General features: G+C 30.2%; 1 pseudogene; it reads right to left on the bottom strand.

Moving 5' to 3' along the window:
* Positions 1-173: 173 nt before the first annotated feature.
* Positions 174-24,337, bottom strand: part of LOC108775173 (uncharacterized) — a 27,854-nt pseudogene continuing 3,690 nt past the window's right edge.

Below are 24,337 nucleotides of genomic sequence, written 5' to 3'. Positions count from 1 at the left end.
GCAGATTGGAAAGTAATATCAAAATAGAAATTTGTATTATTACAAAAACATTCTTAAAAAACATATTTAATCGTGTATATTATGCATATTTGCATATTTGTGTAAATTTGCGTTTTTGTGTATGTCCACAAAAAGCATTTGCATAAAAAATCCGATGTCTAGTTATGAAACAATTATTTTGATTGGTCCAACCCTTCAAAATAAGCCTCTGTTTCGGCGATGAGCTGCTCTCTGGTGGTGAATCTCTTTCCTCCTAACCATTTCTTCAGGTTTGGAAACAGGAAATAGTCGCAGAGGGCTTCAGGCGAATATGCTGAATAGGAAAGCAATTCGTAGCGAAATTCGTTGAATTTGGCCATCAGTGCCAGGCACGTGTGAACCCGTGCATTGTCTTGATGGAAGAACACTTTCTTCTTTGTCAAATGGGAACGTTTTTTCTTTAAAATGTTGTTGAAACGGTCCAATAAGGCTAAGTAATCGCCATTGATCGTTTTTTGCTTCGACGGAAGGTAATCGATATGAATTATACCGCGTGCATCCCAAAAATCTGTGGCCATCACCCTTCCGGCCGACTTCACGGTCTTCGCCTTCTTCGGGTGTGAAGTAATGGATTCATGTTTCGTCCACAGTAATGAATCGAAGCAGAAATTCATCTGGATTACGTTGAAACATCTCCAAACGTTGTTTTTAAATCGTTGCACGATCGCGCTTATGGTCCACAGTGAGCAAACCCATCTTGCCGATAGCTTTTTCATACCTAATTGTTCATGCAAAATTGAAATCCCTGTGCAATGTAATATGCCTGTAGCCTCAAACTCGCGCACTTTCACTCGTCGACAGTCAAAATCGTGGACTTTATCGATGATTTTTGGCGTAGCAGCCTTAATTGAACGTCCCGAACGAGATGCATTACATGTGGATGTATGACCACGTTTAAATTCATTCACCCAATTGTATACAGTCGCAAACACTGATACTATGAACATTATCCAACTCGGCTTTGATTTCTTTCAGCGTTAAACCTTTCATATATAGATGTTTGATCACTGCACAAAACTCGTTTTTTTCTATTTTGCAAAAAATACAAAGGTTGTTCGCTTTAATCATTTACAGAAATGAAACCTCTCGATGAATTCCGCTCAAAATTTGACAGTAATCAGCTGAAAGATGCTACTTGTTAAAAAGTAATGTGACATGACACTACAAGTGCCCTCTAACAGATTTTCTAAAAACTTATTGACTTGCCCAGCTTGCCCTCGTATCTTTAAAAAAACGTCGAGTATATCAAATAAATATATCAGTAAATCGGTCATTAAAGCAGAGTCAATAAGCTGGACAACAGAAATCAAATGAAATTTCATTGGTAATAACAATAAGACTTAAAATGTCACGTTGACATTTTAATTGTTTTCTTTACTGCTATTTTACTATGCTTACTATATTTATACGCGAAGCCACTTTTTGATTATCAAGTAGAATATAAGTCAGAAATAACTCACAATTCATCCTTTGAAAGGTACGTCTTTCAAACATTAATAGCGTAAATAATGTAGATGCACAATATGCAAAGCCTGTTTATAATGTTATAGTTTTTATTATAGTAGGTAAGTATTGTCTTGTGGAACTCATCGAATTGTGTTTTAGATTTTTTATTATCGAGATATATGTAAATTTGAAATCTACACTAATTGTAAGAATTGATCGCTCTTACATGAAAATAAAAATTTTTGTTGCAGCTAACATAGTAGAAAACGTATAATATAATTTTAATTCACTACCTACAAAATCTAATACTTCAAAGCTTTTTAAATTATAGGGCAATAAATATTTACATGAAGATGTTTGAGCATTCTTATTGATAGCATTATGCTTATAATTTGATAGCGCTGAAAACATTTGCAACCGCTTCTTAATCCTAAATTCTAAATTCTTTGTGCTCTGAAGTTTTTAGTAAATAAATAACATAAATAAAAGTTAACACTTCAAAGTGACAAACATTTATGATATAAATTCTCATAGCAGAAATCCTATTTAAGGCTTAACAACCGGAATATTCGAAGTTGAAAATTAAGAAGTTAGAAATATAACGATCTGTTATCTTAAACTTCGATAAAAGAACTTAGTATTCTTTCTTGATGCCATAAATCTTTCCGTTTAGTTTTTATGTTTATGCAAAGAAATACATCTGAAAAGCTTTTTATATATCTGGGAAAAGTATTATTTAAATAATCTATTGCAAAAAAATTAGTAATGATTATCGAGAAAGACTTTTAAATAAATTTCCTATTCAAACCTTTATGTATACACATTTTTCAAAAAATGTAGACTTTTAATTGCATCGTTTAAAAACTAAAAATCTTAATTGTCATTTTTTAAGTCAAATATTCAAGTTTTCTTCGACACTGCAGGTTCACTCTAATGACCCACCGACTATCAGAACGGCGAATACATAATTAAATGCCTCGTGCTCAATGAAGTTGGACGCGTACGACGATGAGACGCTATTAAAGGTGTAATTAATTCGGTCTACAATTTAATATTTCAGTTGAGCCCGACAAAAATCATTTTTCACACGTTTCGCGCACGGAATAATGTCGCTTGACTTTATTTATCGCGCAACCGAGCATGCATCGCTGCGCGATCTAAACTCGAGCGTCCGTCTCTGCGCGTCTGGTTATAAATCATAACCGTCACGCTTTTTCGTCCGCTTTCTTGCGGCCTGATTAATAGCGCGGATAGAGGGTACCGCGAAGTCGTGGCCGTGCGGACTATAAGATCCGAGTTACTATATTTCGATAATAACCCAATACGACGCATATAAATACTCGTAATTAATAACAACACTCTTCTCTTGTGTCTATATAACTTCGGCTAGGTAATTGAACAATCAGTCTCTTACTAATAATTTTTTTTATAGTAAACATATTGAGAAATAGCACAAATTTTTAGAAAAAAGTATTTGAATAAAAATTTTTTGAAAGTCTTCCTCAAAAGTCATTATTAATTTTTTTGTAATAGATTGCATCAAATAATACTCTCTATAGATTAAGAATGTATATATTACAACTCAAAGCATTATCAAAAATACAATATAAAAATTGTGTCGATTATATTACGTCTAAGTATTTGTGTAAAATTTTGGCACAATCTTTCTTATTAGTTAAAAAATTTAATTATTTGTTTGTATTATTTCTTATGTAAAATCGTTTGCAGTATATATATCAAATCTTTTGTAATATTTTTGTAAATATTATATAATGAGGAAGTGGTATTACAAGTTAGAGCAAATTATGAACTAAAGTCTAAATTCCTAAATAAATAGAGTGATTCACTTCATGGTGCAAACGTTTTGAAACATTCTTTGTTCAATTCTTTCTTCTGATTAATTAACAAAGCATTTACAACATCGTCCTATGTATATGACTGCCATTTCTATGTTCACTATTCACATATTGACCACGTGGTACATATATTTATAATAAGTACGTATATAGGTATGTGTATGGGTGGACATAGATAAAACCTTTTTTAAGCATCATTTTTATCTTTTTCTGTCATATGCAAAATAATTAAAGTCAGCAGTCTAATATAAAAATCTGTGTTTTATTTATCGTATACACTTTTCAAGAAAAAAAATTCTAAGTAAAAGACGTCAGACGTGTTTTTTTTTTCTATTCGATTTTTAACCGGAAATTTTTTAATCAAATTTCCGACTCTTTGACAAATGGATAAAATCTCTAGCTGATTTTTATTCTGAATTTTAATTATCATTATACAAAGAAATAATATAAATATGATACCAGAAGTCTTATAGGTCTTTCAGCAATATATACATTGCACAATCAAATAACATGACAGCTAATCAACTAAAACTTTCTTCAGTTTTAAAAAGAAATATCCAACGACAGGCTATAAATATTAAAGATTCTTTTTTTTTTTAAAGCAGTAAAAAGAAAGTGATAGTTTTAACATTGATACGTTAATGTGAATACAACAAATTATTGTCTTTTCTTCTTTCAAAAATCTACCTTCGTCGGAATACCAATTAATCTGAAGATGGTAATCATAGATGTATCAATTGATGCTGAACTTCTTTGCTATGCCGAAAAAGCACTTCTAACGAGTATATAAACGCGGTGAGCAAAGTTCCAAGTTACGGATTCGTTTATTGTCGTTTCATTTGTCTGTTATAAAAAAGCGTAATAACGCGATAGTACTACGTAACAGACGTATTGTTTTCATTTAAAATTTAAACATTTAATTAAAACATTTAAAAATTCCAGGATATTTAATTAACCAACAATTATATAAAGCTTTTGTGTTGATAATAAAATAAATGTTCTGGCTTTACACAAAACTACATATAATCTTATGGAAAAAATGAACAAATATAGATGTAATGTATAAGAATATTACACTTTATTCAAAATTAACAAAAAATTATTTTTATTAAGTTTTAATAAAATATAATATTCTTATTCAATTTTTTTTTCATTTACATCATTATATTGTTGTTATCTGTATTTACTTACTTTTTTGGTCATTTATCTTATATTGTCGTTACACATTACGGATTCAATTTTTATATAGACAAGCATTTTTTTAAATCAATAGTATTACAAATACAGAAAGTGATATAAAAGGTTAATAATAAGAGTCAAACAACAATAATAGAACTCTTCATAGTTAAATCATCACAAAAATGTATTAAATATAAAAAAAACAAAAAAATTTTTTATAATACATTTGTGATGACTTAACTATGAAGATTTCTATTATTGATTATTATTTGACTCTTGTTAGCCTTTTATATCACTTTATGTATTTTTAATATTAAAAGTTCTGTAATACTTTTCTAATAATATTACATGCACACACGTCAAACTTTTGTAAGCCACAACATCTGGATAGTGTAAATAACAGAATATTCTTGCTACTTATAATAGCTTTATCAAACAAGTTTGCCGAGGTAATTGAAAGAACTCCGAGTAGTATTTTAATTTTCTATTGAAGACAATTACTCGGACAAGCTGCGCATTTAATCGAGAGAAGTGCCGAATCAACCCTCTCTCCCGCACCTTTCCAATTGCAAATTCCAAATAATTTCCGTTGAAACGCGCGAATTTTCTAGCCAATCGACTGCAATTTGCTGAACTATGTGCTCTTCATATGTTCGTAGTACGTACACATGTAAAAAGGCAGAGACCACACGAGTTTCCCTTAGCATCGATAATAAGGAACGCTTGTATACAAAGGCCCTTGTGCTCGAAAACGGAATGGTCGTAATGACTAAAGTTTGTCACGAAGAGCGGTCTCTCTTGTAATAGCTAACCATCGAACGTTTAGCAGAGCCAGGATTAAGCCAGGATTCGAAGGGTATAGAAAGCAAATAAAGGTATCATTTACGCAAAATCTGTCGCAAGTTAATCAGAATCTGGGTAAAATTAAACACATCAGAAAAATAACCAGTTGAATATCTTTCAATAAATTACTTATCATTAATTCCCATGTGTAATTATAAGTTTGTTTATAATTTTTTTAAAAAATGTAACGAATACGTCTTTTTATTTTTAATAATTTAAGTAGATAAGTCAATCACAAGAGAAAGAGCAATATAAAAGATCTAGATTTAACCTAGTTTAATAACATTTTATTGACACTAATTAGTTTTTCAATAATATAATAAAAATGTTAGAACGTTTCGACTGTACTAAATTTTCATCTCAGCTATATTACAATATAATAATTAAAATTCTTAGTAATATAAAATCTAGCAATGAAAACATTGGAAGAATTAAATAAGCCATTAGTAAAATCAAAACATGACGTTGATTATAACACGATTAAATAAATTATTAAGTTTAACATTGTCTATAAATCTTTTTTAATTCCTCCTTTCATATTGATCTTATACTTACTTAAATTATTATTGTTGCTGCAATTCCGAGCTAATAATATTTATATTATTTTTTAATTTTTATTTTTAACTTAATGGTGTTAAAGAACACATAATAATTCGGCGTTAACTTGTTGATTTAAAGAATAATAAAAGAACTTTCGGAAAATTAATGATAAATAAATAAAAGAAACTCTTTCACATATATATTAAAAATCTTTTGGTTAATCTTGAAGGCTTTTTCTTTCTTATGTTGTTAACAAATATAATTAATGAATAGTTGTATTTGCTAATTAAAATATAAATTACACAAATAATTTTAAATATACGGGCGCAGTTTACTCTTATTTGCCTGTTCATTTAATTATTTTTTACGAATAATTTTCTTTGCAGAAAATATTTAGTTTGAGATATAAGTGAAAATTTATAAATTTTAAAGTTCTAGTTCTAGTTTGCTTAGCAATAATAAAAAATGAAGAAAGATCAAGTAAGAGCATAAAATCAGATTACAATTAGAAACTGGTTTAAAAGTTCACAACATTATTACTAGTTTTTTTTTTTATTAAGAGGGGAACGTTTCGACTTAAGTTAATCATCATCAGCCCTAATAACATTAATAATGAAACTAATAGTAAAATTCATATATAAAACGTTTGAAAGTTACTAAACATGAAATCACATAACAAGTTGGACACAAAAATAAATATAAAATAAAATCAAATTAAAAATATATTGTTAGAAAAGTAAACATTTTTCAAGTTATATAATTAAAATATGTACTGTTTCCTCAGAAGCAAGAAAAAGTAAAGTCAGATGATAAGTCATATTGAATATTATAGGTATCCATAAATTTTAATTGTTCAAATAATTGAAAGAATGAAGCTAATTAATGAAATAAAATAGTAAGACAAATTAAATTTTTAAAAATATAGAGATATTTAATTGCTAAAATAAATTTTTTGTATTAGGCAGTTAGATTGTATCTAGAAAGTAAAACAAGACTTCATGTTAAGTGTAAGCGACTAAACGAGACATGTAACTAATGCAGTACATATATATGTTAAATATATAATAAAGTTCAATATAAATTATTTGAAAGTCAATGGAAAAATTTATGATTTAAGAGATTAAATTTAGTAAACAAAAATATGAGTTGTCAAAACCTTCGGTATCTTTTGAGTAAATTAATTACGTTTTAGAGATTATTTTTTTATTGTAATTTGGTTCACAATCTAAAATTTTAACGTTTTCCCAAATCATGGGATGATTTTAGTCTAATATGTGTTCAAAGATTACCGAAAGTTTTGATGTATTAATATAATGTATTATAATTTTGAGCTATCTTTTCATTTGGCCTATATATGTTATAATGTGTTACCTTGTAATCCTTACAATTGATTTTATATATTACATTTTGTTTTAACTTCAGTAATCATTTTGTACTTCAATTATTTTATTTAATTAATTAAGATATCTCTCTCTATAACCTACAGTAAAATGTGATTTGTTTATACACTTTGCTGCTATTTCTGATATATTGTTTATGTAAGATTATATAAAATACTTTTTACTGTTGGAATTATTAATATTTAAATTATGAAAATTTGTATTGTTCAACTAATTTCTATCTCTCTGTCTTTGACTTAATCACAATGGTTTACGGTTTTAGCATGCTCTGTGAAATCGATCTCGCAGAGCGTGAAAAGTTACAGGAACTTACATTACAGGGAAACAAATGCAGAGGACGATGCGCATCCTTGCAATGTTTACAGAATGAAAACGGTTATCGCGCGAAGTCGAAACTGCTAATGCAAACGAAACGTAATAAAGTATAACTTCCGGTCGAGTTAGATTTCTCTCCTTCGCACATTCACGTACAACAAGTTCCAGAAGTGCGTCATTAAGGAAATTTCAACTTCTTGTGACTGCGGTTTATTTCACGGCAAAACTTCATCGCGAGACGACTTCTCTCGCGAAAGTCGTGTCGAGAACATGAAAATTCTGAATTGAAAAGCTCAGTAAAGTTCGATGTATAACTGCGGCTGAATATATAGCATCACTTGAGAAATACAAGGCAAAGCATGATGTGAAACGAATTTCTTCTTCTCGCAAATATTGACCGAGTGTTCTCTGAGGAAATAATTGATATTATTATTTGTTTAACAATAAGTCACAATTGTTAAAGGTTTGAGAACATTGAAATACAGCTAGAGGCTATTGGTATTATGTACATATAATATTTATTACAAAACTGTATCAAAAATTACCTATATTTAACCTAAAAAATTATTAAAAAATTATCTTTAAAGAAATGAAAGTTTTTCTTTTAGTATACAATTTTGTATTAGTTTTAATAATTCTCCTTATTGTTTTTTCTTATTCTTGAGAACTTGAGAGAAAATCTTTACTATCTTAGTATTTGAATCGTCTAGTAAAAAAATTAATTTTTATTGGACTCGTGCAAGGATTAACGTTTTAGCTGAAACTTTTAACAGCCACAAACATAGATATAAAATCGTTCGTGTCTAATTTACTAATTCATTTATGCTCTTTTTATAATGGTTTTTCTACTTGTCAGGTCTAAAAGTCTACATGCTTCTTTACACGACCGTCTGGTTTGGCAAGCGCTCGGAATTTCCGCTCTTTATGAAACGCTAGCACTTACACGGATCTATTGAAAGTTATTTTTTTATTGGACAATTCAAATACTTAAAATATGGAAAATCATTTTTTTTAAATTCTCAGAAATTAATAAATATCAACCTTGATCCTTATTTGCCAGTTCCTCCTTGTATTCTTTTGAAAGATCTCTGTTTTTTTCTAATTACCATTTCATTTCCTTTTCCAATTGCTTTCTCCGGGCAAATAACACCATTTCCTTTAAGCTTTATATCTATGTATGTAAAATTTCTGTCGAAAACATTTCCTTATTCCCCTCCCTTTTACTCTCTCTTCCTCTCTTTCTCTCTCTCTCTCACACACACACACACACACACACACTTTCTCATTTCAATAATAAGCTTACATAAAAAACCTTATTTACAAATTTCCTCAAATTCTATTACCACTAACAGTCCTAACGTTCATTGAATAAACTTTAACCAAATCTATCTCATCAAGTTAAAGTGTACATAGGCTAATCAATCACTTACTTACTGATTTTATCTACAATACGTCTCATATATTTAGTCGCTACTCACACACATATTAATATAAACTTCATTATTTACCTACATTAAATTAAATCACTCCATATTTTATAATAGTTTCGCTTTAAATAGTAATATTATATAATAACTGTAACTAAAGACAGTAATATTAAAACAGTCATCATTATTTTTCGTTTTTATACATATAATATACATTACGTAAAAAATCATTATTTTATTACCTACGTTATTTTATTTTATTAAATAATCTGTCTCGTTCATCTCTCTCTAAACTTGTTCTACCATATTTTCATAAGATTGTACAAGATACATATCCTGCGGTTATAGAAATTCAATTCCTTGACCTAAATGTATGACAAGCTTGCTGTTCCAGATGGAGTAGCGTTATGGAATTTATATGAAACATGACTGATTGAGAGACTCGCATTACGTTCAATTTATAGCACCTTTACCTGCTATTAGTGAGTTTTCTAAACATTCTTCTTATATTCTACTTTCTTGTATTCTTATTCTTAAAAAAATCCTAGGATTTAACCAATTTTAAATAATGCGATTTTAGCAATTCTCACTTGAAGGAAGTGAATTTTCTGCAAATAATTTATTATTAAATTAACTCAACTAATAGCATTCGATTAAATTAACTTTTGCAATTGACGATTAAATTTTGTGATTTTTTTTAATCAAAATATTGTAGCCGATACTACAATTATAATACATATAAACATTTGAATCCGCAACTATCACGTTCATGAAATTACTAAAATGCAAGATTCTAGAATTCGTCTTCGCGCCCGGACTTTGCGTATTTGACTCATTGTCAGTTAAGATTTAAGATTATGTATAGTTTAATTGATAGCTTACAACCTCATAGAATTCTGCAATGAAAAAGGATGGCTATATACATATATGTTTGCCTAATTACGAGCGACAGTCAATAGGAAATAATTAAGTAAAACTATACAAATTAATAACAGAATTGATAACAAAGTTCGTAAAAAATAAAAAGCCAGTGTGTAATAATAACAAAGTCTTAAGAGGATCCTAAAGCAAAGCTCGAACTCTAACGAAATCGTCAGATGTCGCTGTTTTACAACAAATCGACACATTTTTTATATACTACCACATTGATATCTCACGCAGACGGTGATGCATGCAGTACATTACCTAACAATTTTTGTATTGTAAATTCATCGTGATAAAGTGTCTAAGTCTAATTCTAAGAACTCGACGCTGTTTATTTATGCAAACTATGTGATTGTGGACTACTATTTCTTAAGTACAGATTGCGCAGCTTTTATATGAAACAAATGTTGTTACGACGTGCAATGACAGCTCTAGAGTGCCATATTGAACTAAAAAAATGATAAAAAAGAACTCAATTTTGAAATTTTTTATCGTTTTCAGCATAGATTCTGTTTGACAGGCACGTATTAATGCATATACTTTAATCCTGTAAAAGGATTTTCAAATTTGTGAATGACAAAAAAAGTATTTACAATACAAAAATTACATAGTTTAGTCGGTAATACAGACGACTTTAGAAAATCTTTAAGAGAATGTGTGCTGGAGCCGTCTGTATTACCGATAAAACTAACGTTTTTGACGTTTTCGTTCCGGCCTAATTTCTTCGTAATATTTCGCAGAATAAAAATTTCTTCTCCACAATTTAAATATTTAGGTTAATGTACCTGCCTCTGGTGTATTTTGTGTCTGGTGTATTTTGTTCAAAGCTGAAAAAAGTATAAAATCATAGATTTCTTTATCCATTTATGCTCAGTATGGCGACCAACGCTGAAGATAAAAATAGATAAAGAAATCTGTAATTTCACACTTTTTCCAGCTTTGAACATAATATAGAGGCAAATACATCAGCATGAATATTTAAATCGTGAAAAAAGAATTTTTATTCTGCGAAACTATTATGAAAAAATTAGACAGGAACGAAAACGTCAAAAACGCTAATTTTATCCATAATACAGGCGGGTTCAGCATCACCTTAATTGGTAATTGAGACCGAAATACTATCACGCGAGATAAGTGATAATTATAATTAATAGATATTGAATAAACTATCGTTAATAAAAGGTATAAAATGTTAGAAAACAGTTCTAATTCCTAGGGCGGACGAATCCGATTAAACAAACATTACATCGAGAAGTACAATAGAAATAAATATATCCCGCGATTTTTTATTCCGCTCAAAAATTACAATGATAAAGAACAGGAATTGCAATGTATCACACTTAGAATGTCAACGTTATATTTTAATATTCCAGATACAAATAGAACATCATACAAAATAAATCGATATATATTTCCAGTATCAACGAATTTAATATATATACAATAATAATTAAATTCGTACTTCAATATTTGTGAATCGCTTACCACATGTACAATAATAATTCGGCGTTTGTACAGCTATATAGCGTTTATTTTTTTAATTCATTGTCATTTGAAATTATTTTTGTGTTAGTACTGCAAATCCTCTAGAAGGATTGTTGATAGATGGAGAGAGGACGTATGATCGTTACAAGTTCAGTTTTGTCTTATTTTGTAGATAATTTTAGTAATAAAAAAAGCGATCATAATATTAAAGAATTCCTTGTAATAAAATAATGTAAACAAATTTAAAAACGGCTATTAGGAGTCAACGCAGTAAGAAGTGCGCAATAAATATATATTTCGATAATATAAAAATATGTTTAATACTAAATCTTGAAGTAGTCAAATAAAATTCTGATAAATATTTAATAATAAAGATATATATTAAATAATGGACATAACTTGAATCTATAATACAACTTTTGTTATGAGATTTGCAAGATTTGCAAATATCGAGTAAAGTTTCACATCTTTTTTCTATTATTTTCACGATCATATTTCGATAAGGATTTTATTGCAATATAAAATAGTAAAGTGCGTCGCGTGCAGTTAATATTGAGAGTTAAAAGTGTGGGTGATTATTCTATTATAATAATAATTAATATACAAGATTATAATTATCCATATTTTCTTAAATATGTATATTACCTAATGTATATTACCTAATGTGAGTGTAATAAATCTGAAAGGATAAGAATAAGAAAGTAAAAAGAAAAGATAATAGAAAAAGAATTAAACTTGTTAACAACTATGGAAAAAGAATCAATAATTTTTTCTTATTTTTTTCACTTGCATAACATGAGAGCTAATAATTATTTCTTTTACACTGTTATATACTACTATATTTTAATCAAGTTTTACAGAAACATGTAAAATCGTTTCTTACACAGTTTGCTGAGAACATTCTTAATTTCTAAGTAAAGAGATATTGAACTACAATATTTTATACAATTTATTCCTTCTTATCTAATATATTTTATTTATTCGTGTAATGACTGTAAATGCAGATTCAAATAATAATGAAATATGGAAATACATAAAATGCAGACATGTACAATAACCCCTTAAAAAAATTAGTGACATGCGAGAAATATACATTGAAGTTGTAATGCGAGAAATATACGTTGCAGTTGTAATTTAAACATAAAAAGCGTATGGAAAACTGTTTAACGAGAGAATAATGCATTATGGGGAAACAGTACGCATAACGCCACGATAAAAATACAATTAAAAGGCTTCATGTGACAAAAAAAGAAACTATTTTATAGCCACGTCGAAAAAGCGCGCTGACTTTGCGATGTGAAATTTTACAGTCGGACAACGACAATGACGATGCTCACAAATTATTTTCCGCGCGTCTTCCCTCGAGCAACCACCCGAATTCGTAGCGTATTTTCCTACGATGCTTTCATTAGTACGGGCAAAATTATCCTCTTCTCGAGAACAATATTGACTTTATTCATGAAACCTGCATTTTACAGTGGAAGATAATAGTGTTTTATCACGTTTCTCTAACTCTCATATTTTTGATGATAAGCTACAATCGTGAAAATTGATGTTAATTAATACCAAAGGCAATTAATACAAATTTAAAATTATTTTATATAGCATCTGTATGTTATTATAAAATCATGATTATAATAAGCTTGTAAAATATCTTCTCACATCTTAAAAATTTTGTCGTGGAATAAATTTGTACAAGGATATTTAGGTCACTAAATGTCCTGGTAAAGCAATAAATATGTAGATACGATACAATATTCATAGTAGTAGCTCAAAGATTCGGCGTTCATAATAGATTATAGTATACTAGTTTCGAATCTTACTCAGATTCTCCTCAACTAAATGTACGTATGAATATTGTATGTAAATGATAACTGCAATGTGATTACTGTAAATCTTATAAATTATTATATATCGCATTGACAACTCTATTTACCGATTTATATCGGCCTGAATATCTTTATTTAAAATTCCTTACAAACAAGCACATCTTTCAGAGATTATTGCATTTTAAAATAAATATTGAAAACGTTTTAGATTTCTTTTACTTTGAACGTGATTTTCTTCCTTTCCTCTTCCTCGACTCTTTCTCTTTCTTTCTCTCTTTTCATTTTTCTTCCATAAGAATTAAGCGTGACGACATGCATCTACGGCTGCACCGTCGAAAAACTGCTTGCGAATTTTTCGCGGAAAAAAACCGTGCGCCTTTGCATATGAAGGGCGCACAATTATGATAAGTTACATTATAAAGAACGACCGAGAATTTTCATGCTCCGTTGATAAGACGGCAACAAAGCGATATCATGAAGGCTGGCCTATAATCACGGGACATTATTCTTATTATCTTCCGTCGCCGACACCGCCGACGAACACGAATTAAGCCGTAGAGCGTTGTGAAGTATAGTTTGGCGACATTGTATTAGAAGCGTACGCGAGCACCCTGCAGAATTGTTATTGATCTAATTAATTATTCAGGTCAACCGTTCACTGCCGCAGAAACAATGCCGTTCTTTGAAACTCGCGAAGAGCGTCTTCTGTTACAACAATCCGCCATGCTCTCGCGAGACGAAAATTAATCAGCTTCTGCAACGACCGTACTCCTCAATAAAGAATAGAATACATTCGCAAAATGCAAACATGTGACATTTTCATTGCATATTTTGCTAATCGCACGTTTAACCAAGATAGAGTTTTAAAGAATAGATTAATAGCTATACAAATCTTAATTAATTTTGAATAGACTTTGCTTAAATTTTTTTGTAAAATTTTGACATGATGCATCTACAATTTTCTTTAAATTAATTTTAAAGTCTAAAATACTTTATAAAGTATTTTATCTTAACTCGTTCTGTTATTTGAGTAAAATAGAAAAAAAGATTAAATCAGCTAGGTAAGGTAAATAATGAGGACAAATTACAAGTGCTGTAATTTATAAATTCAAATATGTCAAAGAACTGCAGTTGCAGAAATAATAATTTTACACATCTGCATTTTAATTGAAATTCGCCGCATTTGCGAACTGTTTGCATCGTGTAAAAGCGCACAAATTCACCGCTTTATATTCCGCGACCTGCCATATAACAAGATAACTATCAACATTTGACGGACGGGGCGGTGACCAACGCTCGTTGAAAAATTTAAGCTGTAAAATCTTACAACATTTAATTCATCCTGCGACGCGCGATTGCGCTGCAATTTTTTCATAACATGCAGAGCAGTTTTGATAACTGAGAGGAATGCAGAACGGCGGGACAGAATATGTTGGGAACTTCAAAACGTTTCCCATGTCGCTTTTACCTGCAAGAGTAGTACATGTGCCGTCAAGCTCATCGCAAAAGTACATATCCAGCTTTAAATTACGATCGACATTTAAGCACGACGCTCTTGGCATGCATTTCGCCAATTGCATTCGACAACTTCCGACGAGTTGCGCGGTATATTCGTACGATCCAAAATAATTCGCAAAGCGATGCTAAATTATAACGTTGATTTTACTATCTCTAAATACAGAAAAAAGAAAAATGTGTAAAGAAATTAATTATTCAAAAATTATGCTAATTGAAATTTTATTAGCGATTTAATAATTATTTTATATTTTACGTTAAAATTATGTAAGTAGATTAAATGCATAGAAGATGCATTATTAACGACATCAGCACTTTATTTACTTCGTAGAGCTGTATATGCGGACGTATTTTTGTTTGATAATCCAGTGGTTTCACAGAGAACACATTCATCACATCCCGCCCGGAATTAATACAGATTAATTTCTCGCTAAATATATATCGCTAGTAAAAAAATTTAATAGCTATCATAAAATTATTAGAAAATACTGTAAGTAAATATAAAATGAAATAAATTGTTAACGATAATTGTACACTTTCCATTAATCTTCTTTCCGTAAAACAAGATAATCCCATAATGCTCTATTCTTGTTTATTGAAAAATAATGCCTATCAGTTGTACGATCGAAATTGTTGTGTTGTTGCATTTGTGTTAGTGCCCAGAATTAATCTGATCGATCTAACCAGTTGGACGATATATAGCGACGTCACGAGAATGACTATGGCAAACAGGAACAATACATTGTAAATGGAAAAATCCTGAACAATAAGCAAGTAACGAGAAGCATCTAGAAAGGACATCTTTTTGGCGTACAAATAACGATAGGATATATACAAGATATTCAGTAATTTCATTGTACAATTGGCAAAATAACGGAAGAAAATGACTTTTTATAACAAAAAAATAAATAGAAAAGGTAGATAGAATAAAGTTTTTAAATTTTTGAAATGTATTCCTTAATCTCTTCAATATTGTAAAAATATCTATAATATACCTATACACAACATATAACTCAATAATTAAATTTCATGTTTTTTTTTTTACTAAATTATTTAATTACTAATTTTCGAGAAAAATGCAGAACTACCAAAATATATCTATCTAACTATTGCAAAATTTTTATACACCTGAAGACTACTAGTCAGCTGTATAAGCTTGTGTTTTCTGACAATTACGATCTATGCATTTAATCTCACGCTGAGTAACTAACACTTTTTTTTTCTTTATCGCAATTATTAATATTATTGTCAGTCGTTTCTTCTATTCTTGAATTCACTAAGAGCACTAGATTCTATATAATTCTAAGATAAGATAAATTGATAATATATTAATTTAGGTTTGTTGAAAGATAAACCTTTCAAGGTATGTCTACATTGAGTGCATATAAATGTTCATGTAACGTATAGCTATTTAAAATTAACACTTTGGCTATTTTGCGTATCGAAATGATTTCCGTTTGTGTTGCCGACCTGTCATGTTTCATCCGAGTTAGTCGTTTCCTAGCAAGTATAGTTATTTGTTTTTTACATGCGTAGAGCATTATATTTTAAGGGAATACTGAAATAACCAAGTTATTGACATTACAGTCATATACAAATCTCCGAAATAAAATAAAAAATCCTTTTACAGGATTAAAGTAGATCGCGTAGCAAACATATCCGCGTCCAATGTGCAGGAGCCATAAGTGAACCGTACACTATATTAATAAATAAGTTTGAAATGTTTAAAGTAAAGTAACTATATTAAATTAGTTACACTAAAAGATGCAACTAAGTTAAATTACGGTTGTAGTTGAAAAGAAAGTAATAAAGTTAAGTTACAGTTACTAAAAAAAAGCTTTAACTGTAACTTTATTAAAAGTAACGAATTACTTCTTATAGTAGGGGAGGCCAAGCGGGGATTTTGGGATTTACTCGAGCATGTCAGAATAACATAAAGGGGGAAAGCTTGCACCCTAATAAGTACCCCCACCAAATATTAAACCTCTATATAGAGCCGGGGGTCCAGGGGATTAGTAAATTAAAAAAATCGATCGTTCGAAAACTCGAGCGCGTCAGATTAAGGTATGGTGTGTTAATTGCATGTAGAAAAGTGTACATTTCAAAAATCTGACGCGCTCGAGGAAATTTTTTTTTTTCCCCCTTTTTTTGACCCCTTCCTACAGCTAACTCCACCACGTAAACCGTCAGATTAATATTTATCCGTTATCAGAAACACATGGGTCGCTTACACTATTAATATCTGACACGCTCGAGTATTTCATTGTCACTGTTTTTTTTGAAAGCCTGTACACGCTGCCCCCACCACTGAAACGGCATACATCATATAACCTTTTTTTCTTTTTAGCATCTAATCTTCACAATCCAATAGGTCCCCACGACGCTCGAGTAAATCCACATTTAGCCTCTCGGCCTCCCCTACTATTATTCCCCTGACTGTATCCCCATATTTGGGACATATATGTAACACAGATGGAGTATAGCCATATATTACGACCATCTCGCATTTCTCCAGCAAATTCCTAGCTCTATCGACATTATTTTGCCATGTGTAGGCACCTCTTACAATCATCCAATAGAAGGATACAACGAAAGAGCTCTGCTAAAGTAAGTTTGTGTGTAAACCGGTCGCTGAAAGAAGCACTCAAACTGTCCGCAGCCCTCTAATGTACTGTGATAGTAAGAAATACGGTAGAGCGCACACATTAGTCACATGCTCGACTTTGTTACAATAAATTAAAAAAAGTTTATTCATTATTGACAACTAATTATATAGACAATATTATTGTAACTTTGAGATGCAAAGATTTTTTGATAAATAGTGTATGGTTTACATGGACAGTGAATCCTCCACGTAGCACGTTTCCAATGACAATAGTCATTGCATGGAGGACCTGAAGAGAGTATGAGGTGGTGGAGGTAATAATCGCGATAGCCTGTATAGAAATTTTTAACGGTTGAAGCGTGGCACGTGTAGAAGCCGAAAATTTTATCTAATGGAAATTTGATTAAATCGTGATGGGAATAACGTTAATAACATAATATAACAAAAAATAATATTAAGTATATTAGCGAAAAGAAGATAATAAATATCCGTGTCATCTTGCCACAAGCTGTACACAAAACGTAAACACGCCGTGGCGATGTCAGCCATGAATATTTTAGAGTTTAAATGGAGTTTAGCCACTTCAGTTTATTCTGTAACGGCAGCGCACCACGCGTCAGACCTGTGCGAAGTGGCCTGTATTGTGTCACATCCGTTACCTTAAAACCTTATCCCCACCACTTCATGCTCTCTCCAGGTCCTCCATGGGTCATTGGATAATCCAGACTGTATTGATAATAGTACTTATCATTATTTGCAGCCATATAATTAAGGTCACAAAACGAAATGCAACTATAGCAGCCTTTTATCGCATGTTATAAGGTTCATCTAACAATAAGTATTTTTTTCAAATCTGTAGGATCATGTGGGACCGAGATTGTTCATATCGCCCAATATCAGAAATAATAGAAATTATTCAAGTTTAAACGGTTATATCTCGGAAACTGTTAATTTTAGAAGGTCGCGATACTTTTAATCAAGACATCTCATATTTTGGGAACTATAATTTCCCAAAATATGAGAAGATTTGACCGAGAACCAAAATCCGTAATAAGAAACGTGCAAGTCCTTTTCCTTTCTTCGCATTGTAATACTTAGAATTGATGGAAAGAGAATAGCGATATTTGTTCAAAATATATTCAGAAATTGAGATTTAAAAAAATTCTTTACAGCAACTTTTCTGTGGCAAAATCTGCTTAAATTTATCAATATAATATATCGAGTGGGCAAAAAAATTGATACCCCTGAATAACTCGGAAAATATAAATTTTACAGAAAAATGTTTCAGACAGAAATTGTAGGGCGTAAAAACGATTCATTTATTAATATCAGTTTAACCTTGGGTGGCATCGTGATGATTAGAACAAGATCACTTTAAAATTTTTAAATAGAACCCCTTTAATTTTATTGCATATTATTATAGCTTTTCTTAAAACCTTTCAAAACACTATAAGATAGTACTTTTTATTAAATATTTTTCGAGTTAAGGCTTGAAAGTTACAATATCATCGGCATTAACATTATTATCTAAGGTGAAAGGCGAAAATTTACTTGTCACTTCTTTTGTTAATATCGATATTAAAACTACATATGCGAATATAAGATTTCATCCATTAATATTTCTATAAACACATGAAAATAAGCAGAACAACCTCTACTAATGAGCTTAATCTTGATATATTATCTTGAAATGTTATCTACATCATGATCTTGAACAACATTTAAGAAATTTTAGCCGTTCGTTATTGGACATTTTGGATAATGCTAACACCGATGGTACTGTAACTCTCGCAAGCCCCATAACTCAAAAAGTTAATGAAAATAAACTTTATTACAGTTTTATAAAACTCTTGAGGTAAGCTACGAGAATAGATATACATATAATGAAAAATAGGGTATTCCATTTAAAAAAATTGATATGTCCTTGACTTTGACGATGCCCCCCCAAGAAGAAAGCGATAAAATCAGTAAATAGATTTCTTTAAAACTTATTATTTTTTGTCTAAAATACTTTTCTTTAAAATTCACATTTTCCGAGATATTCAGAAGTCTCGATCTTTTTTGGACACTGTGTGCGTGTGCGCGCGCGACCGCACATACATACATATATTCACATACACACGCAATACACGCGTGGAGTGTATATTATTTGATAGTTTATATCTTTTTAAGATAAACACAGTCTTCTTATGTGTAAAGACATTCTTTTTATGTCTTGAAGACATTCCTAATGAAATTTTATAATAAAATAAAAGGAGGTATCACGTTGACGTGTTAATGTTTGAGGCAAAGCGATAATTTTAACGAATGCGGTAGAAAAAAACATGGGAACGCAATGTTGGGCAAGGGGATGGTGGCATGCACGGATAGCAAGAAGAAATGTGTTATTACGTGCCTACAGTATCTATTCTCAAGTAAATATGAATGGCTTTAATATTCCGTAAGCACGAAGGCGCCACTTTTAAAGTTCATGCATATCCCGAACGTGACCAGGAAATATTACGTAAACCACGCAAAATCCTGCTCCGCCGCGACGAGGAAGGCACGAGCTTATGTCTCGAGCTGCATGAGACAAGGATACACGTGCTGAAATGAACTCGCGGTTGCACGTAGTATTTCTTGCGACCATCATATTTTGCATTGGTAAAGCCTACCATCCCTATCCTGCACTCAGCTAGGAAGGATTCGATCATGAATTGTTATTATTTTTATCAACTATAATCAATTTCTATGCGAGAATGCTGTGAATAATTATAAAGCTGCAAAACTATTATTTTTTCAAGCAAAACTGCCGGAAATTAATATATCTAATTAAGTAATTATTTAAACATTTTCAATTGGAAATTTACTATTTTCTTATTACCATTATTCTTCTCTATTAGTAATTAAACAGAGCGGTGAAGTTTCTACAAAATAACACTGTATATTTGGTTACTGTGTTTTGCAGTATTTTTGTCTTGGAACAAATTTATACATTTCCGAATTTGTGAAGTTCTTTTGACTCGATCCTTAGTTTAAGAAATTAGAAGCATATGTTATACGAGTGCAATATAATAAATTCTCTCTTCTGATATTCCAAACAGTGACACAAATGATAAGCTAATCAACTAGTATATAAACCTAAAATTTATTTTAATCGTTTGTCAACTTTATTTTTTGTGAATAATTTTTTAAATAAAATAGTGATTTATTATATAAAGGTATGTTTTAAATAAAATAATGATTTATAAATGTATATTATATCTATAGGATGTTTTAGAAGTCATGGCACTGAGAGAAGAAAATTATTTCCTATGTGGAAGTAAACAAAAAATATAAAATAAAATTCTTTCACATAGAACACTGTTTTCGAAAAAAATCGAGTTTAAATACCTATTTGTTTGAATGTTTGTATGTATGTACATGTGATTAGCTACAATGCATTAACAATTGATGCACATAATAGACAAGTTTTTAATAACGACAATGATAAATTGAGCTACGTCCAGTTTCTTATGACAATTAAGTCCCGGGTAAACAGCATTGAGGCATGGTTAAGATTGTAAAGCATCAGAAAAGGATCAAAAAGAGAGAGTTCCATATACACAATCTCGTAAAATAGCTCCTTGAATGCTAGAATTGTCCAAAGTTCGTTATAAGTATGTATTGTACCACTGATCTTATCTCATTTCTTTGTGTTCAGAGTTCTTTCCCGCAGTGGCACGGTAACGGATTGTACCAAAAACATGGAAGTAATGTCTGAAATGCAAATATTTGGTATATATATGCAAATATTTGGTAAATATACATTCATCCAACTAAGTCCCTGAATTACGCCATTAGAGATATTTAGATATAAATAGCTGCGTTCAGCAGAAAAAGCAGCTTTGCAACTATTATAGAATTCTTGAATATGTGTGATTGGCTTATACATTTATGGTAGATGTAATGAGGAAATAAGACCAATCACATTAAAGAATTTTACAACCGTTGCAAAGCTGCTTTCTCTGTTGAGTGACGCAGCCATTGCGATGACGACGATGATATTGTTATTTTTTTATATTGGAGATATGTAAATGGAATACTATAAATATATATACAGAGTGTCCCATCACTGACTGACTGTTTTAAAGACAGATTCTTTGCATTTTAAGATGAAAAGTTTAATATCAAAATGTCAATACTATGATAGTTTTCAAATATTAGAAAGAGTTTAAATATTACGAATGACGAGGCTAAAACTTCGCACACTCATAAGGATGGCAAGATGATCAGTGTATAAAGTATGTATATAAAGTAAAGATGATCAATATAAAGAAGATAATAACAAAATTCAACATCTTCACTCTGATCATTTTGTTATCCTTGAACGTATTAAAATTCTGGTTCTGAATCGTAATTTTTAAATTCTTTCTTTTTTAAACTCTTTCATTTAAAACCCATCATAAGTTTAACATTTTCATATTAGACTTTTCGTTTTAAAATATTACAAAAAATTTGTCTTTAAAATACTTATCATCTGTGACGGGACATCTTATACAGTGTGACTGACTAATAATACGACGTCTGTTTTGTAAACTGTTCATAAACGTAATTGTTAAAAAAATATTTCGGAAATAAACTAGAAATATACAGTTCATCAAAAACATCAAGATAATGAAATTTCGCCAATCTCGTTCCGACTGCATGCATCCTTTGATTAACATTTTCATCATACCAAAAACTTCGTGCTAGTTCGCAGAAAATTCAAGATTACAAATTTTCATTAAAAACTTTTGCGATCCCCGCATAAGTCTGTGCTGTTCGTAGAACGCCATGTGGCATATATGTTAGTTTCTCAAATCTCCGCCCGCTCATGCCGCGATGTTATACTTTTGCAGTCGCGATTAATGTAAGTATTGTAGGTAGGTATACGGTATTGTCAATCATATGTTGAACTACGTTAGAGTAGGAGAAAATTTTAAATTCCTATAATTTAAGTCATTGTTAGCAATAATTCATCAGCATTTTATATTTATAATGTTGTATCATTACATAAACCGGAACGTTCTTAATTTCAAAATTTACTGACTATTGTAAGTAAATCTTCTTTTCACTTTTATCTATATAATTATATCGTTATAAAACTTTTTTATTAATGTTTACAGAAATAGTTATATTAACAATGATATATGTTTCTTCAATAATTCTATCCATCAAACATATTCACAAGTCTGAGGAGGACTCTATTCCGAGTCAAAACTGGTCACGTTATCTTTACATCATTTAAGTAGATTTTTAAATAGATATATTTTTTTGAAATCTTTTAATTTTTAATAATTATATATTCGTAGTTTAAAATTAAATATGTCAACATTTCCACAATTTAATCTTGATTTGACTCTCACGTTGCCCTTTTTATTATTTTTGATTATTCCTATAATGTAAATTACGTAATAAATAGGTACAATAAATAGAAATACATACATAAGAAAAAATTATTATTAGTTCTAATTAAAAATTTTTTTTAAATTAGAATTAAGTTGTTCACACATTTATTTATTGCATGACTAAAGTAGTATTGAATATAATCAGTATATCAATATAGAAAAAATAATTTTGCTAAATAGTATCTAAAAATTAGGATAGACACATATTTGAAAATAATTTTGTTGGACTACGAAATAATTATGCAGAAAATTCAAGTTTGCAATAATGCAAAAACTTTTGATATTCCAACGATAAGCTTGTGAGCATCCTATATAATTATATGATAATTATTTGATAATCCAATAAAATTATTTTTAAACTTACATCTAGCTTTTTTTAGATAAGTAGATATTTCAGCAAAACCTTCTTTTATTAGTTTAACTTTTCAATAATAATATCGTTTCTCAAAAATGTGATGAATTTATAGTATGCAGAAGCGAAACCATGAATTTGCGTTAGAAATCTATTTCGTATGTATTACGTTGCATCTAGCGAAAGCATCGTTGATACTCTCCAATCATGATTTATTGACCACAAACAGAATTACGGAAACTAGCGATAAGGCACCATATCTTATCGCAGTATGATACCCGGAGCTGGTCTCTGCAAGCAGCGAAATTGGGCATGGATTATCGTCTTACAATACAATAAACGGGTTGATACGCATTTACATGAAGAGGCACTCGCAGATGCAATAATCCGAAACGAGGTCGTGTCGAATAGATAATTACGGTGAATCCGGTGTGTCCCACCGGGACTAACTAATCGCAACTCGCGGCAGCCACAAACTTTCCACATGCCGCTAATGTATCACCGGCGAACCTACGCAAATTTTGAGAGCGAGTATGCATTGAATATATACATGGAAACACGACAAGATCGCTTTAATCTATCCACGAGGAATATTTAATAACTCATTAACATTAGCGAGAGAAATACTGGCCTCTTTGTGCAACCAGATTTAATCCCTCTGGCCTAAAGCTTCTACAATTCACTTTCTCCTCTCTACCATATTACTTTATTAAGCGAGATAAAAAAATGAATAGATTCATCTATTTCTTTTATAAATAAACTTATACAGAATATACGTATAAATATAGAGCCTTATAGATTACATAACTGACGAACAATAATCAACGTAGCTAGGAATTTATATTGTACACTTTTGCTGAAGATGGCCAAAACCAATGGCCGAAACGTCCAAATATATTTGTACTTCTAAATTATAGTAAAGTATTTTTTAGAATTTAATTGTGCGCTTATCTTACTGCACTGAGTCCTAAACAGCCGCCTTAATTATTATTGTTATTTAATTATAAGGAGTCCAATTTTATAATTTTTTAATTATTATTTTTTAAATTATTTTATTAATTAATTAATATAATTAAATAAAAAAATTAAATTAAATTAATTAATTAATTTAATAAATAATATATGAATTTAAGTGGCTTAAAAATAAACAAAATAAGAGGTCAAGCATATACAT

This window comes from Cyphomyrmex costatus, unplaced genomic scaffold, assembly GCF_001594065.2.
Source record: "Cyphomyrmex costatus isolate MS0001 unplaced genomic scaffold, Ccosl1.0 scaffold29, whole genome shotgun sequence".
NCBI lineage: Eukaryota > Metazoa > Arthropoda > Insecta > Hymenoptera > Formicidae > Cyphomyrmex > Cyphomyrmex costatus.
The sequence above is the reverse complement of the archived record's forward strand: the minus strand, read 5'-3'. Positions and strand labels throughout refer to the sequence as shown.